General features: G+C 38.2%; 1 protein-coding gene across 1 annotated transcript in view; it reads right to left on the reverse strand.

Annotated features, from left to right (window-relative positions):
• The window catches only part of DOCK1 (dedicator of cytokinesis 1), a gene marked incomplete in the record, with an annotated part of 4,741,214 nt that overhangs the window by 541,729 nt on the left and 4,183,432 nt on the right, over nt 1–16,053 (reverse strand).

Below are 16,053 nucleotides of genomic sequence, written 5' to 3' on the forward strand. Positions count from 1 at the left end.
CTGCAGTCCAAATGTTTTGGCAGAGTTTAAGAACTGACTAGTTCTTGGACAACAATCAATAACCTCAGCTAATTTTTATCTACAAGTGCATAACCTCATGCAAAATAGGCAAGACCTAAATCATGGCAGACACCATCTAGCTCATTCTTCAGCTATGTCAGCCCTACAACTACACATGCAGGTCTGGAATTAGAGAGACAAAATACAGAAGGGGTACAGGGCAGGTTCATAAAATGTTCAGAATATTCATGAATATCAAAGTGGGTAGGGTAACAAAACTACACCCTATAGCGGTATCTAGTGCTTGTAGTCCACTCACAAAGCTACATTTCAAGTAAGACATGCTAATATGGTTCACAAAACATACAGCTAAGTTTAGTTACTGTCACATTTCCATATGGCCTTGCAGTTAGAATGAAACCGTATGCTAAATGCATTTCTGTGGTGTAGTTAAGTCCTACACATACAGCTACGTCATCCTTCCAATAGTACCTCACTGTTCTCTACCTGTTTCAAGACATTTTATTCACTAGGTAGATTGGAAGACCATAAAAAGAACCAAGGAAGGTGACCTATGTGTAACACAGAAGTGTACAAACGGAACTGGACTTTTTCTGGAAGACTACTAGACCTCTGGAAAAAAGAAACTACAGAAAATTCTCAGTGCCTTATTTGATTTGATTCCTGAAATGATAAGATACCACTTAATTTATGTCATTGCAAGATGCCATCTTCCACAATAATTTAGGAGAGAATATAGCAATAGTTAGAATGGGTGGTTATTAAAATGTAGCAATTAGATAAGTCCTTATTAAGAAAAATATATTTATTTTTAAAAACAAACCAAATCTGCCAGACCTTCTGCCAAAGTACTTGATTTCTTTAAAAACATAAATATGGAAGAATGATTCTCTGCAGACTTTTTGTTGTCAGATGTCTTAAAAGAATTTTACTGACTTACAGCAAAAAAAGGCATCTGCATCACATTATCAAACAAAAACAATACCTACACAAAGGCAAGAATGCATCTCAATGTCAAAGCTGCCTTTCATCCTAGTATAATGAAATTTTACTGTTACTGGCACTCAGTGCAACTCAGAATTTATCAAGGAAAAAAAGAAACTAGAACTGAGTGCTTCCAGTAATAACTGAACTGCAGTAGTATGTGTTAACCAGTGTTCAGAGAAGAAAAATGAATTTCAAATTCTCTAATGACTGTGCCTATAAATAAGAAATCAAAGAAAGTACAGCTGTCTATGCCCTACCCTAGGCTAGCATGACATGCTTTTCCTTATGGCAAGAATAATTTTGATGTGTGATACATAAAAAGGTACAGGAGGGCTATTAAGCAGATTTATGCATATTTCTGCAAGCTGCATGTGTGATTTATAAGAAAAGGCTCAGAAATGCTATAAAACAGATTTACGTACGTTTGCATGAATTTCATATCATATAAAGCATGTGTGTACAAATTGCTTACATTTACTCCCTGTCATTTTACATCCCCTCACAGCTTACATATATATTTCACATTATTCACTAAATATTAGAGAAAGCGATAGAAACCAATCTCCATCCCAATAAATTATTTTATTAAATGAGTTAATATATGACTTAAGGATAAAACTGATAACTTTTATAGCACACAACAGATAACACATAGCATGCCCCATATTTGTATAAAGTCTGTGTCTTTTTAAGTTAAACAGTAAGGATATCTTTTTCTGAGCTTAGAAAGGAAAGCAACCCACTCAATTACTTTAGCCATATGTAAAACTTCCAGTAAATTCAAATAAGTATACTATGCAGAACATTTTGCAGAAAGTACAGACTGCACTAAGGATGAAAGTGCGCGACTAGGACTTTCTTAAATGATTTTATTTTATCACTGAGTGTTTGGACTTGCTATACTACAGTACTTCATTGACCACTGATATTGTGAAGAAAAGGATGGGGAGATAGAATGAAAAATGTTAACATTTTTGAAAATTAAGTTGGAAAATACTAAAACTACTGTAAATACTGTCAGTATTGTAGAAATGTAAACTGAATGGAAGAGGTGCGATTTATTAAAATATATATAAATAAAGCAACCATTACTCTTCTGATAAGTGACATCTTTTACATCTATGAGGTGAGCCCCTAACAAGACAGCAAACTGCAAGCTCCTATTCTCAGCAAGAATGCTTAACAAAGAAAAATCCATTTCTTCCCTAAGCAATTTGCTTTTAACAAGGAAGGGGCAACAAATGCACATCATATTAGATATACACAAGTATATTCCTTTATGCTAGCATTCTACACCATTAACACTTAAAGCATCAACCCTCGTTCTATCAAAACTCTGGAATGGCCTCTAACATGGGTCTTGAGTTTGTTGAGGGGGGAGTGGCAAACAGCTGTCTTACAGCTTTTTTTATGGTAGTATACAAGTACAGAAAGTACCGTGAAAACGTTCTTAAATGTTACAAATTTTAGTTAAAATAAATAAAAAATTATAAAAAAGTCTCAGACACTTTACTAAAGAAATAATTACAGCACAATAAGCACTTTAGTTTTACAAAATGGACTTCATCAGACTGTGAATCAAGATACAAAGCAGCACACTTTATGATTTTGATAAATACCAAATGACTTTCAAAAGCTTTGTCTACAGAAAATGTCTACTAGACGAAAATTAATTTCAAGCCTCATTATTTTTCTTAAGAGAATACCATGAAGATTTTGTCTGCTGTTCCCCAGATAAGTAGATACAGCTAGCAACTCTAAAAGACATTTAAAAACACAGACACACAAAAACGTCATGGAAGTTGCACATCTCAGTTTGAAAGCTCTAGATGAATTTGCTTCTGAGCAATCTACCCCTGCGCAAAATTAAGTGAAGCTTTGGAGCAAAAACAACCTTAAACAACATACAGCAACAGTACAGAAAGGTACAGTTTAAAAATGCAACCATAAGAGAGGAGCTTCATTTCTAATGAATATGTGAGAGAGAAATTCAACCATCATTCAATCTGTTGCATTTTTCAGAGTATACTCAAATACATACCAAAAGCAAAAAAAAAAAAAAAAAAAAAATACTGAAATAATGCATATGCAATACTAGTTTCTACATTTGCAAATAAACCTACTTCCATGTACAATATTCCTAGCTTTGTAGCTTACTAGTAGTAAGAGCATATGCTTGCTTCATGAAGTGCACTCACTCATCTTGAACTAGAATTGCTCCTACCTCTCTTCCCCTCAGCTATAACATAGCTCCACAGGCATAGGTGAGCACCATGGAGAATGGCTGCCACTCTGGAAAAGGTAAAGGACTTTTTTGAAATAGCAACTCACTTCCACATTGGAAGCAGCAGCAGTGCTATCCAAGTGAGTTTATGCTTTCACAAACACATGATTCTCCTCTGGAATGCAAGTGTATGTATGCTTTTGTAGTCTTGAGTTTGTTTGCAAAAAAAAAAAAAATAAAGCTTTGTGCCTTCTCTGAGACTAAACTCTGACAAGACTCAACTAATTCCCTCTCCATGATAGGCAAGTAGGGATAAGACACAAACCACCATTACTCCCCTTTTTTAATTTCTCAAAATCGTTTGTGTTTCTAGTACCATGACTGGAATGGACCCCATTCCTAAGTCAAAGTATGATTAAAGTTATTGAAATTAGTATTGTTTCACTCTTTGATGTCAGCCAAAAGTGCTCTTCACAGCACCTGCAATGCGCCCAGTAATGACTCCTGAAATTCATACGGAGTTACATGTATTGGTAACGTTTTTAAATAGGATTGTAGACTTTTTTTTTTTTTTTTTTTAAGACCTGTTGCCCCTACTACTATTGGAACTATCTTGGTATCTTTCTTCCACATTGATCTTGTTTCTGCTTGCAAATCCTGATATTTTATGACTTTGTGTCTCTCTGTACATAGGACACTGTAGCCACTGGGTGTGGTGATTTCAATGATCAATGCTACTTCTGTATTCTTTTCCTGGACCACTATATCTGATTTTCTAGCATCTATCTTTTGAACTGTGGTAATGGATGGTCCCATGTGATGTAGACTTCATAATTTTATATGATGCTTTGTGGCTTATATTTCCAGTGTTTTTCAGTTACTTCAATACCATAATGTTTGCACAATCCCCAGTGCAACAGTCTCGTTACATTATTATGCCTTTCAGTATACAGTCCTCCTGCTATTGGTATGTCACAACCAGCAAAGAGGTGTGCAACCGTTTCCAATTCTGTTGAGATATACAGTTTCAAATCATCGACAAAGAGAAGATGGGAAGTCTTTGCAATTTGTTGTTTCTAGGAGCCAAACTATAGCCATGACCTAAGCTGTTAAGTAGACAGCTTAATGGATTAAGGGCAAGGCAGAACAGCAGCGGTGACAGAAAGTCACCCTGGAATATCCCCTTTTGGATTTTTATCCCTGAAATAATAGGTTATCCTTTGTCAGGGCTTAATTGCAAAGTGGTCTGCCACTGTTTCATGGTCAATGTAATGTAATCGATCAGTGTAGGGTGCATCTTACACATTTTTAAGCACTCTTTTATTCATGTATGTGGGATACTATCAAATGTTTTTTTGTAGTCATCCCAGGCCATACTTAAATTCTTCCCCTTTATACAGTTCTTCACTATGGCTTTAACAACAAATGATCCTTTGTTCAATATGACTTTCTTTTACTGCCCTTTTATTCTGTGTCCGTAATTGAGTTTTCTTGTAAAGGATTATAAACTCTGTCGGCTTCAATTCCAATGTACAGTTTTTATACATGTCGGAAGGCAAGTCATTGGTCTATAATTTTTAGGGTAGCTTGCAGGTTCACTCATAAGTAGGAGCATTGTTTTTCCTGTTAGCCAGGCGGGTGTCTGTTCACGGTACACATATACATGGTTCTTACTCATGGCTAAATCTCCTTGCAAAGATAGTAATACTTTTAACCAGAAGTTAGGTACTGCATCTGGGCCTGGGGTTTTCCAATTAGAGTCTCTTCTTAACTTTGTTTTAATCTCTCTGGTTGTTACTTCATCCCATTTCATATCCTGTATATTTAAACTTCTTATTCTTTCTTTTACTTCTCCTATCCATTATCATCTTTGTTATGTTTCACAGGATCTTCGTAAGTATTTCTCCAAAATGTATATATTTCTTCTTTTTATGGTGGTCTTTCAATTCCTTTTACCTTCTTTCCCAAGTATAAAACTTTACTCCCTGGATGGCTTTTCAAGATTCCAAGTAAATTAACTGAGCCTGGCTCACCAAGAGTGCAGTCAAGGCTAAAACCTGTGTGTAAGGAAATCTGTTCATGTCCAATAATGCTACAAAATTAAGCAGCTGTTTATTTTATGGGTATTCTGATTTCACACATCATGTATAGAAAAGATGACAGACTGATGCTAAGGGAAAATGTGTCAAGAAAAATAATCCCTTTACTATCCTAACAAACACTGCCCAGAGTAAATCATTAATAAAGACAGTGTAACTGCAGCAACATAAACACTAACATTTTGACAACTTTAACACTCTTTATACTGGAGATGATAATGACGTCATACGATGCTAAGTATTGAAAACTGCAGCATTCCCTTTAAGTGGAATTAGTCATATGCAATATCATTACTGGGAATCAAACTCTGATCACCCATATGTAAAATGTGAGTATAAATTCTATCTTTTAAAGAGCATTGCCCTTGTGAATTAAGCCCATTGTAAACATAAGACCTAATCTATCAGATATTTAGATCCCAACATCTTGCTAGCTTCATCTGGAAATTTTAGATCATTTTTTCCCTTTCTTGTAGAATAAATCTGGATCTCTCTACCATTTGAACTGTGTTTCATTACTTTAATCAATTTGTTCAAGGAACCTGGCAAAGTATTTTTATTTCAGAAAACTTGTATCATTGTGATATTAATATATAAAAGTCTAATTCTTGCAAAATTAGTCTGTAACAGTAGGGAGGGTAGATATGTTCAAAGCATGTAAACATAGGTAGGTTGTATTTGTTTTATAACTGTACAAATTTGCATATTACTGTTTGTACCATAGAAACTCAGTGCCATGTATACATTCGACATATTTTTTCTCACTGATCTTAACATTATTTTTGAATTTGCTTTACTTTACAATCTGATGACTGAACATTATGATTTGTTTAACGTATTCTATAACAGTCTTGTTACACTCTTAAAAGTAAAACATATCTGAGTTTGCTTTAACAGGCCATATCCCTCAATTTCCACAAGCAGATCTAATTTTATAAAAGTATTCCTGTATGAGGTAGATCTCACCTGTCTACAGTACTGACAACACACTTTGACATAACTAGAAATCCAAGAATTTTAACTGCACATACAAAGAAATCACTTGTGGGTAAAGCCAATGATCCAAGACTTTCTGAAAGATAGGGAAGGAGAGAGAGAGTGCAACATGACATTGAGAAAGGATGATTTTGGAATGGACTGTTATTAGACCACTCAAACTGAGTATCAGTCAGTACTTGGTATTTGTAGGAATTAATTGCCTGAAATAGAAATCACAACCTTTTTGATATGATGAGATCCCTTGGATGGGCTTTTTAATGCAAGTTCAGCATCTCCTTTTCTGATGCATTCTTCTGAAAGAGTGGATACTTGGCAGGGGAATGGAGTGGTGCTGGGGTAGGGAATTTAAGGGAATCATGTAGCCTCTGGCTGTTATTGCCTTGATGAACTTGTCCCATGCAATGGCCAGCTGCATGGAAAAGTGAAAATACAAAAACCCTCTGATACCCACAGAGTGGGGCAGTGATACAAGCATCAGAGATTACTCTGCTGTCTCCCAGAAAAAGAGTCAAGGTAACCTTGTTTTCACTGCCAATTATTACTATCTCTGGACTGGTGATCATTCTAGAGGTTGCCTTGTCCTTGCTACTATCTTCCAGAACCTTGATTATCACATAATTGTTGGACACACTGAAACCAAGGATAGCACTGGCTCCAGTGCATTCTAGAATATGAAAGATGGAGTGTTTCATATTTGACTTCAGTAACAGTGAGGGTTTTAAACTCCTGTGCCAGCTTCTCCAGAGTGGGTTTTAATGATGGGCCAATTCACCTTAGCATTTTTGGTGAAATTAGTAAGATGAAGCCACATGTTGTTGTGTATGGGTAAGCTACTACTGTAGTCATATCACCTGCAGTATTATCCACAAAAGTCTTGCTAATGTTAGTTACTGAAGGCATGACAATCACTTAAAGATTATGTCACAGCCCCGGATGTTAATCTGGCAAACCTTAAAAACAGTGGCTGATTTCATCTTACAGCTCTCTCTGAAAAGGCATTAAGAAAGTGAAATAACTTACAGCCCTTAGGAAAAATGTGGAGAAAATGTATCTCATAACATTCTTTACTTAGGTGGATGGACAGCTAGGATTTGTGGTGCAGAAGCCTTCTTGAGGGCAGCCAGTCATCTATGTCTGAAATAAGGGATGCCTGTCTGGAGTTTGATATCTTTCCTGTTGCATGTCAGCCTTTTCCCTTCCTCAGAGGTGGCAGGTGCAACAAGGGCATAATAGTCTTATCTAGAAAATGAAGGTGCACTTGTAGTGGTCTACTGATCTCTATGCCTTGTCCAGAAAGAAGGTGAGGGACTGAGGGCCAGATGGAGGAATATCTACTGTGGAAGACAAAGGAAGAACATTTGCTGAATCAGGCAAAAGCAAATGACCTTGCATTAAAAGCATCAAGGTTGACATGAACAAAGGGGATGTAGCAGACAGAGGGTAGAGTCTAACAACAGGAAGAGTGTATGACTTGGGCTAACCACCTGTAGAGGAGGGGCAATATGCTGCAATGTCCCCATTGCATGCCCATTCAATGAACATAGACATGCACAAGGGAGCAAGAAGCAACTGAGCAGGCCAACATAGAAGAACCTCTCCCCAAGACATACTTAGGTTCTGGCCCCAGCTTAAATGGAGAAAGTCCAGGGACACAAAAGGAGGAGCTAGTAGATCCAGTAATAGATGTGGGGTATTAGGTGAAATACTGCAGAATGTAAAAGGGGAGCAGAAAGTGCTCCAAAAATAGTTCACACCAATACCATTCCCTGAACCAGTGGCATCACTCTGAACATGGCCAAAATAAGTATCAGTATCAAAACCAGAGTATTTCCCCTAGCAGCTAAGGCTGTAAAGCTGAAAAAAGTGACAGCTAGGACAGTCAATATAGTTATAAATACACAAGCACCAAAAAAAATGAGTTTTAGCACAACTGTTGAAGGATCTACCCCTCACCTCCCACCAATATCAATGTCATCAGTTCTGAAAACATTTCTATTGTCAGCAGACTTGGTGGCAAGAGCACTGATACTGAAGAATGAGAATCTGATGGTGGTCAGGACTGCAGCCTGTGCTGAAACTATGTAAACAATGACATTAATGCCTTAGTCCAAAGTTAGCCTCACAGGGCAACAGCCTGTAAAATACCAAATGAAGACTGTCAAGATGGTGGAGCATAGGAACTACATATGATAGTCAGGGCCGGCCTTAGCTGAAACGGCGCCCTAGGCGAAGCACTGCTCTGGCAAAGAAGCCCCACCCAAACTGAACACAAGGAACACCCCTATTTGAGCCATGCCCACAGAAGGTGGTTTCTGTCAAAGTTGATTAGAAATCTATAGAACACACATGTGCCACTTATATTCCATGGCTGTCCTTATAGAATGCTGTTATATTCCAAAATTGTCTCACAATAACTTCAGTACTCTTATTTTTCTGTGAGGCTTCACTGCTGTAGCATGCTTTGTAGAAGGTAAAATATTTTACTTCCACAGCAAGTTTTGAAGAGTGTAGATCAACATTCTCTTTAATGTCTATTTGTTGATCCTACATCTTGAAAGTCTTCTGCATGCTTGGACTACATAGTAGTGGCAATATATAATGCAAATGATTCCCATGCCTCAACAACTGTTCTCTGTGTAGGGCAGACAGACTGAGACCTAGCATTGTTTAAGATTCCCCAAAACCTGTTTTATCTGGCTAGGGCCTCTGTTTCTGTTCATCTTACCAGTAGTCTGATTATATTAAAAATGTGTGGTCTTCTTAATTTTGTTAATTCTGTTCAACTTTCCAACTTGATCTTGTTAAAATTCCATTGCTTCCTTTAATTGTTTCATATTAGCATTTATTTTTAATGTTCTTGGCAGCTGTCTGTTTCTCGCTTGCTCGATGGATCACTGCCCTAAAAGCTCCCTCGGAACATCATGCAGAGACCTGGGGGTCCAGGGACTGTTTTTTCCATTGATTCTCTCATAGGGAAGCCGCAGCCCGTCAGGCCACCTGCTTTACACAGGCTACCCCATGTTTATGCCTTACTGGCCTGTGGTTATCCCCCAAGCTCTCTCGCACTCACCTCTCCAGTCTGGCGTCCCACCACTGGCGCCCCTGGCTTCGTTCGCTGGAAGGCTCACCAATACATTCTGTGCCAGCCTTGGACAAGGGGTGCCCTCAATGGTAGCACTAACAACGGCCCTTCCTAATTTCAGTGATCCCCCTGATAGCTTTTACCCTCCACAGGAACTACCTGCACTGTGTACCAACCCTGACCCCAGCTCAAGGAGGCAGGAAACTCCGGAATCAGATGATCTTGGAGCTTCAAGGGACAAGCTCTCTGAGCAACTGCACTTCTCAGAAAGTTTTCAGTCCCTCACAGGTAAGAACAGCTGCTGGAACTTCTTCTGCATTATGATCACATGTAGCTTGTTAAATGAGATAATAAGCAAATAATATTTCTGAGAAGCCCAGAATATGACCGCTAATCCATGTAATAGATTGAATTGTATTTTTTCCCCTTCACAGTTTTGTATTACAAGCGTAACATTTGGTGACAACTTTATGCTGTTATGGGAGCAACTTCTAAATTGTAATGGCCATTACTATAACATGAACTAAATCAAGTAGACTATAGGAGAATGAATGAGTGGCTATGGTATGTCTGTATGAGATATGTGCCTCTGTGTGTCTTTATAGGTACATAATTTGTATGTGTGTGATGGGAAAGGCAGATAAATTATTAGTCAAGAAGTTAAACAGAATACCATGACAGGGCACGCACCTTATAATTAAGAGCGCATTCTCCACATTTATGACACTAGTTCAGAACGCTCTGGGGAAGAGGTATATTGTTAGCTTACTGTGTTATCCTAATATAAAAAATTTGAATTGTCTTCTTGATTACATACTTTCCACTTCGTAATAAAGCAAGGACTGCCTCCGAGATTCGGGAGAGATCTGGAAGCTGGAATGAGTGACAGGACATGGCTTAGGGCGGGGGCTTCAGTGGGGGAGGGCGCAATTGTTGCTAGGCTAGCTAGCTAGCCTCTTGGCGTTGAAAGAAAAAAAAAATGTTTTTGTTGTTGTTGTTCGGCTTTCCCAGTTAGGAATCATCACAGCAGAACTCCGCTCCATAAATTGCGCCCTTTTGAGGCTGGGGAGGGCGCAATTGTAGTCTCTAGGGCGGCGGTGAAATAAAAAAAAAAAAAAAATGTTGTTGTTGTCTGTTCGGCTTTTCCCGGTTAGGGTTCATCACAACAGAACTCCGGTCCATGAATTGCACCCTTTTGAGGCCGGCCTGTACAGCGCCCTAGGTGGTCACCTAGTTCGCCTATTCCTAAGGCCGGCCGTGATGATAGTGGGATTCTACATGTCCCAGTATTAAGCAAAGGAAGCAAAAATACACAATCTGCTGTTATCTCAAAAAATGTCCTTTTGTTAGTTCCATTTTTTTTTAAAACAAGAAAGATATTTATTAAATTCTCATTATGACATAAGCAATCACACATTTATATAAATAAAAACAAACCATATTGACATATTTTCAGTTGCAGACATTAAACATTACTAATAATCTGTACAGTCATTGTCAGTCAAATATAAAGCTCATTCAATTCTTGCCTTCCCTTAAACCTCATTCTTCCTCCAAAATATTATTCTGTATGTACTGTTCCCAGAATTCCCATTTTTCTATATAATTTGCTCTTAACCTTTGTTAAAGATCCCACTTCCGGTTATTTTATCTATGCTACCATATTCATTGTTTCTAGTACACTTAGTTTAGACTTTGGTTTCCATTTTCTAGTAATTTCTTTTTTAGCAGCCGCCAGAATAAAACTCAGCAAGGCTTTACTAGGTCTAGGCAATTCTTATTCTGAATCATAGCTCAAAAAAATGTCCTTGCATACACCAATTTGCTCACCAAGTATTTCTCTTTGAGTAGTCTGCAAAGAATTTTTAAAGTCTGACAACTCATTACACTCCTAAAAATTTTTCCCAATTCCAATTTTCTTCCACAACACTCCTCTGACATTTGCAATCTACTTGAAGAAAAATTCTTTATAGTCTACTCTGGGTATAACATACCTATGCAAAACACTTCCAAGCAAATATACTAAATCATCTAGACTTTTTTGTATATTTGGGAGCTATACAAATATACCCCATTGTTTCTTTGTGAACTGCTTATCCAGTCTCTCTTCCCAATCCTTTATAACCTCCTCTGATTGACTCCTATAGTTATCATGCAATATTTTATATGCCTTACTAATTATCCCTATTTTAACAGCAGTTTCTATTCTAGATTCTACTAAAAACTTTACCAGCAATGGTCTTTCACTTAGGAAACTCCTACTGCTCTCCCTTTGAGTATACTCCAACATAAATCCTTGATAGAGAAGGCAGTTTGCAACCCTGCAGTCCAAATGAATTCTTGGCCTCTTCCCATTCTATTACCTTTCCCTCTCTAATTATTTGGTCCCAATCCCTTGTCTTCTTTTCCAGTTTTCTCCAGTAAATTCCAGTGCCCTCTTGCCTATTCTCTGCACACCTAATTGCAGCCATCCCTATCTGCAGAATCTCTTTTCTCCATCCCCATGCTGGCTTAGTTCTTAGAATACCTTATGCTACTTTATAAATAACATATTCTGTATGGTTATTGTTATTCTCCTTAAGGATCTGCATCGAAAATCCTAGTCTCTACCTGTTTCTTAAGCCCACCCCCCTTGTTTCATCATCATCCCTTTCCACTTAGAATTAGAGCCTTCTGCTTGTGCTATGTATAGCAGCCTTAACTGTGTAGCTCTGAAATAGCCCTTCAGATGAGGTAATCCCAAACTACTTAGTTCTATTGGAAGGATCACCTTATCCCACTTGGCTCTTGAACTCTTCCCTTCTCAGATAAAAAACTTCATCTCTTTATTAATTGCAATCAATAACATCTCCTCCAGCTGATAAAAAATATGCCTGACCTGTGTATAAATCTAAAGGGACATAAAATATTTTCACTGCTTCCATCTTGTTATCCATATCCATAAAACGGAGTTTCCAATATCTCAATTTTTGTATTATCTTTTGTTTAGTCTCTTTCCACATATCCTTAGCTGTTATAACAAAATCCTTTATAACCCATACTCCTAGGTAATTCATTTTATCATGTCTGCATAAATATGGGTATTGCCGAACCAAATCCTGTGTGAATTCATAGTTTACAGCTACTGCTTTTGTTTTATCATTATTATTTTTTTAACCCAAAAAGATCTGAAACTGTCTCAAAAATGTTCCAGAACACTGAAATGTCCTTTCCTGGTTTCATTAGGTATAAAATAATATCTGCAAATAAAGCCAGTTTTTCTCCACTACCATAGCAATTATATCCTTAAATTTCTTAGTCCCTTATTTTCTTTGCCAATGGCTCTAACTATAATGCAAATAAAGGGAAAAGAGGACACTGGCTCCTTTGTTCAAAGATAACTTTTTACAGAGAACCCCCCCCCCCCACTCACACTTCAATTTTCACCTCCTAGTCCTCATATATCCTAATCAACCTTATAATTTGTCAGGGGAATGAAAATGCTTTCATTGCTCTGCACATAAATTCCCAGCTCACTCTCTCAGATGCTTTCTCTACATCAAGGCCCACCACCAACAGTGGTATTTTCTTACATTCATTTTTTTTTGTTCTCTCTCTGGATGATCATTGTTCTATACATGTTTTTAAACAGTTGCCTCCCTTCCACAAAACCAATTTGATCCATATCTATCAATTTCAGCATCATGTTTACCATTATTTTAGACATTATAGACAAACACTTAACCATGGTTTGCAAGTGAAATGGGCCTATATAAAGCTACATTTGATGGGTCATCGGGTATTACAGCCACCACTGCTTTCTTCCAGGATGTTGGTGCTTATCCTCCTTTTAAAATACTGTTAAACAAAGACTTCCAGGTCTTTATCACTTTCTTCCCTCCTAGATTCCAAACTTCAAAAGGAAAACTAACTATTCCTGGGACTTTCCTGTAGCTTGATTATACATTACCATTTTTATCTCCTCCTATCCTAACTGCTAGCAATTGAGCCTCATCTACCTCTAACCTTGGCATATTTAATTTCTCAATAAACATTTCCATTTGTACTTTATATTTATTTCCACATTTCTCTGTTTCATAAAAATTTTTATAAAACCAAAATATTGCTAATATATCTACAGGATCTCTGGTCAACTTCTTGTTAAAGGCTCCCTAAGCTTGGCAACAGCCATTTTTACTTTCTGTTGCCTTGGCCTTTGTGCTAAAAGTTTTTGAGCTCTGGAGTTATCAAAAAACAATTTCTTAACAGCAATCTTTCTAAACTCACGAATATTATCGAGGTAGCCCCTTATTTTCCCTTTAGCACTCTGCAATTTCACCTCTTCTTGTCCTGTGAGACTCCCCCGATTCTGCAGTACTTTGACCTTTATCAGTCCCTCTACATAATTCTTGTTAATTCTTAACCACATCTCTTTTTCTTTTACTTCCACCCTATAACTTCACTTTAATTTTATCCAACTTCCTAACTATATTTTCAGTAGAAATTTCTATCTTCTCCAATAATACTTGAATAATTTCCAATACCCACTCCTTAAATCCCTTGCTTTTTAACAGATAGGTGGGTAAGTGTCAGTGCCTTATATTTTTTTTAATTACTCTGTTTTATTTTAGTCATTACTGGCACATGATCTGAAGTAATTATTGAATACTTATCAAAACTTTCATTTAAATGCACATGTTCCTATAGGTTCATAGGTGTGTACTAGACTAATGGCCCTGGAGCCTTTACAAGCCTAGCCCTTAGGATTACCCTGGCACTGTGCCACCCGACCTTAGTTCCCACAGCCTCTGTCAAGTAAAGCCACTGGAGTGATCCCTGGGGTGAATTTTCTATTTCCCATTCACTCATCAAGATTTCACTTGAAGAGAGCCAGTGAGGTGCTCTACTTGACATGCATGGGAAGTCTATTCTACAACATGGAAGTCTCTGGTTTATGAACTTTTCCCTCCAGCATGTTCTCTTGATTATGGTAATGATGTTTGAGGTCTCTGGAGGGTGTGGTGTGATTGGGATTTCTTCTGATGTAGCATTTCTAACAGAGCTGGGTCAGACATGGCTTTATAAGTCAAGCATCAATTGTCTCTAAGTAGGAGATATGAAACAGAGAATAGTTGGATTTTTTTTTAGTCTGTCCATATAGGACAAATGTTTAAGGCCTAGGATCCTCTTTGTGAGGTACTTTTGCAGCCTCTCCAGTTGCTGCAGATGTTTAGTGAGGTACATGCCAAATGGGACATTGTACTCAATGACTGGCCTAATGAGGGAAGAGTAGAGGGAGACAATGATTTCTTTCTTCCTGGATGCAAAACCCTTAGTAATGAGATGTGCCATATAGAAGGACTTTCTGACCAAGTGGAAATGTGGTGGTCAAAAGAGAGGTTGCTGTCAACCTATGTTCCCAGATCTCTTATAACGCCTTCTGTGTTCAGTGGATTATCATCGATGTTGTAATTCATGGGCACTGGGTTTTTCCCAAAGAGGATGATGACACATTTTTTGGCATTGAGCTTAAGGCCATGGTTCTGACACCAGTTGTTGGTCTCAGTGAGGCCTTTCTGTAGGATGTCATCACTAGGGGAGTTCATAATAGCTCCCAACTTGCAATCGCCTGCAAACTTTGTCAGCCAGAGTCCCTTCGTGTTGGCCTGGACTTCAGAGAAGTAGATACCAAGCAGGAGAGGACCCAGGACTGAACCCTCTGGGACTCAACTCATGACTGGTTGGCAGTCTGACTTGGGAGTCCTCTACTTTCACACTGTGTGTTCTACCTGTGAGCCAGTTTGCAACCCACCTAGTAATATAGAGGTTGATGCCTAGCTTAGTGAGATTTTCTATGATTCCTGAGTGGGAAATGGTATCAAAGGCTTTGGCCAGATTAAGGTAGGCTGTATGAACCACCTTGCCTTCATCCACAGCTCTGGTGACTGACTCAAAGATATTGACCAAGTTGAGCAGTCATGATCTACCTTTCACAAAAGCAAACTGTGTGGGATACAGAGTTTGGAGATTCCCTATATCCTTGTTTATTAGGTCCATGATGATGCGTTCCATAGCTTTGCATATCAGACTCGTCAGGCTAATGGGGCGATAGTTCCCATGGTCTGTAGTCACTCCTCCTTTGTGGAGAGAGATGACTGTAGCAGCGCACCATTCAGTAGGGGCCAAGCCTGATGACAGACTGTGATTGAACAGGGCACACAGGTGAGGTGCTAGTTCACTCTGTAGTTCATATAGAACACAGCCAGGGATATTGTCAGGTCCCATAGTAGCTGTATTTTTGGCCTTGGACAGTGCTGTTATAACCTGTGCAGCAGTAATACTGGGTGACTGGCCATCTACTGGTATTGTCACTGGTCCCTTAGGGGGATAAAGTTGGCACTGAATATGTCAGCCATTATATTGACAATATCTGTCACTGTTGAAATACAATTTCTGTCAAGCTTAGCTCAGGTTTTGTACCTTGAGGAATAATATGTAAATTTTCTCCGAATTTCTAATCCTGAATTCACATCTTCCATACCAAATATTTTCATGAATGTCTTCAAAAATCTACCCTCTTCTGTTATATTTTCCCTTCTAGCCCCCCCCCCCCCGGATACATCCTCAGTGTTGCAAATCAAATTCCAGTCCTCACCTATAAG

The sequence above is a fragment of the Protopterus annectens genome, chromosome 14.part0 (assembly GCF_019279795.1).
Source record: "Protopterus annectens isolate FY-2018-M chromosome 14.part0, PAN1.0, whole genome shotgun sequence".
Taxonomy (NCBI): Eukaryota; Metazoa; Chordata; order Ceratodontiformes; family Protopteridae; genus Protopterus; species Protopterus annectens.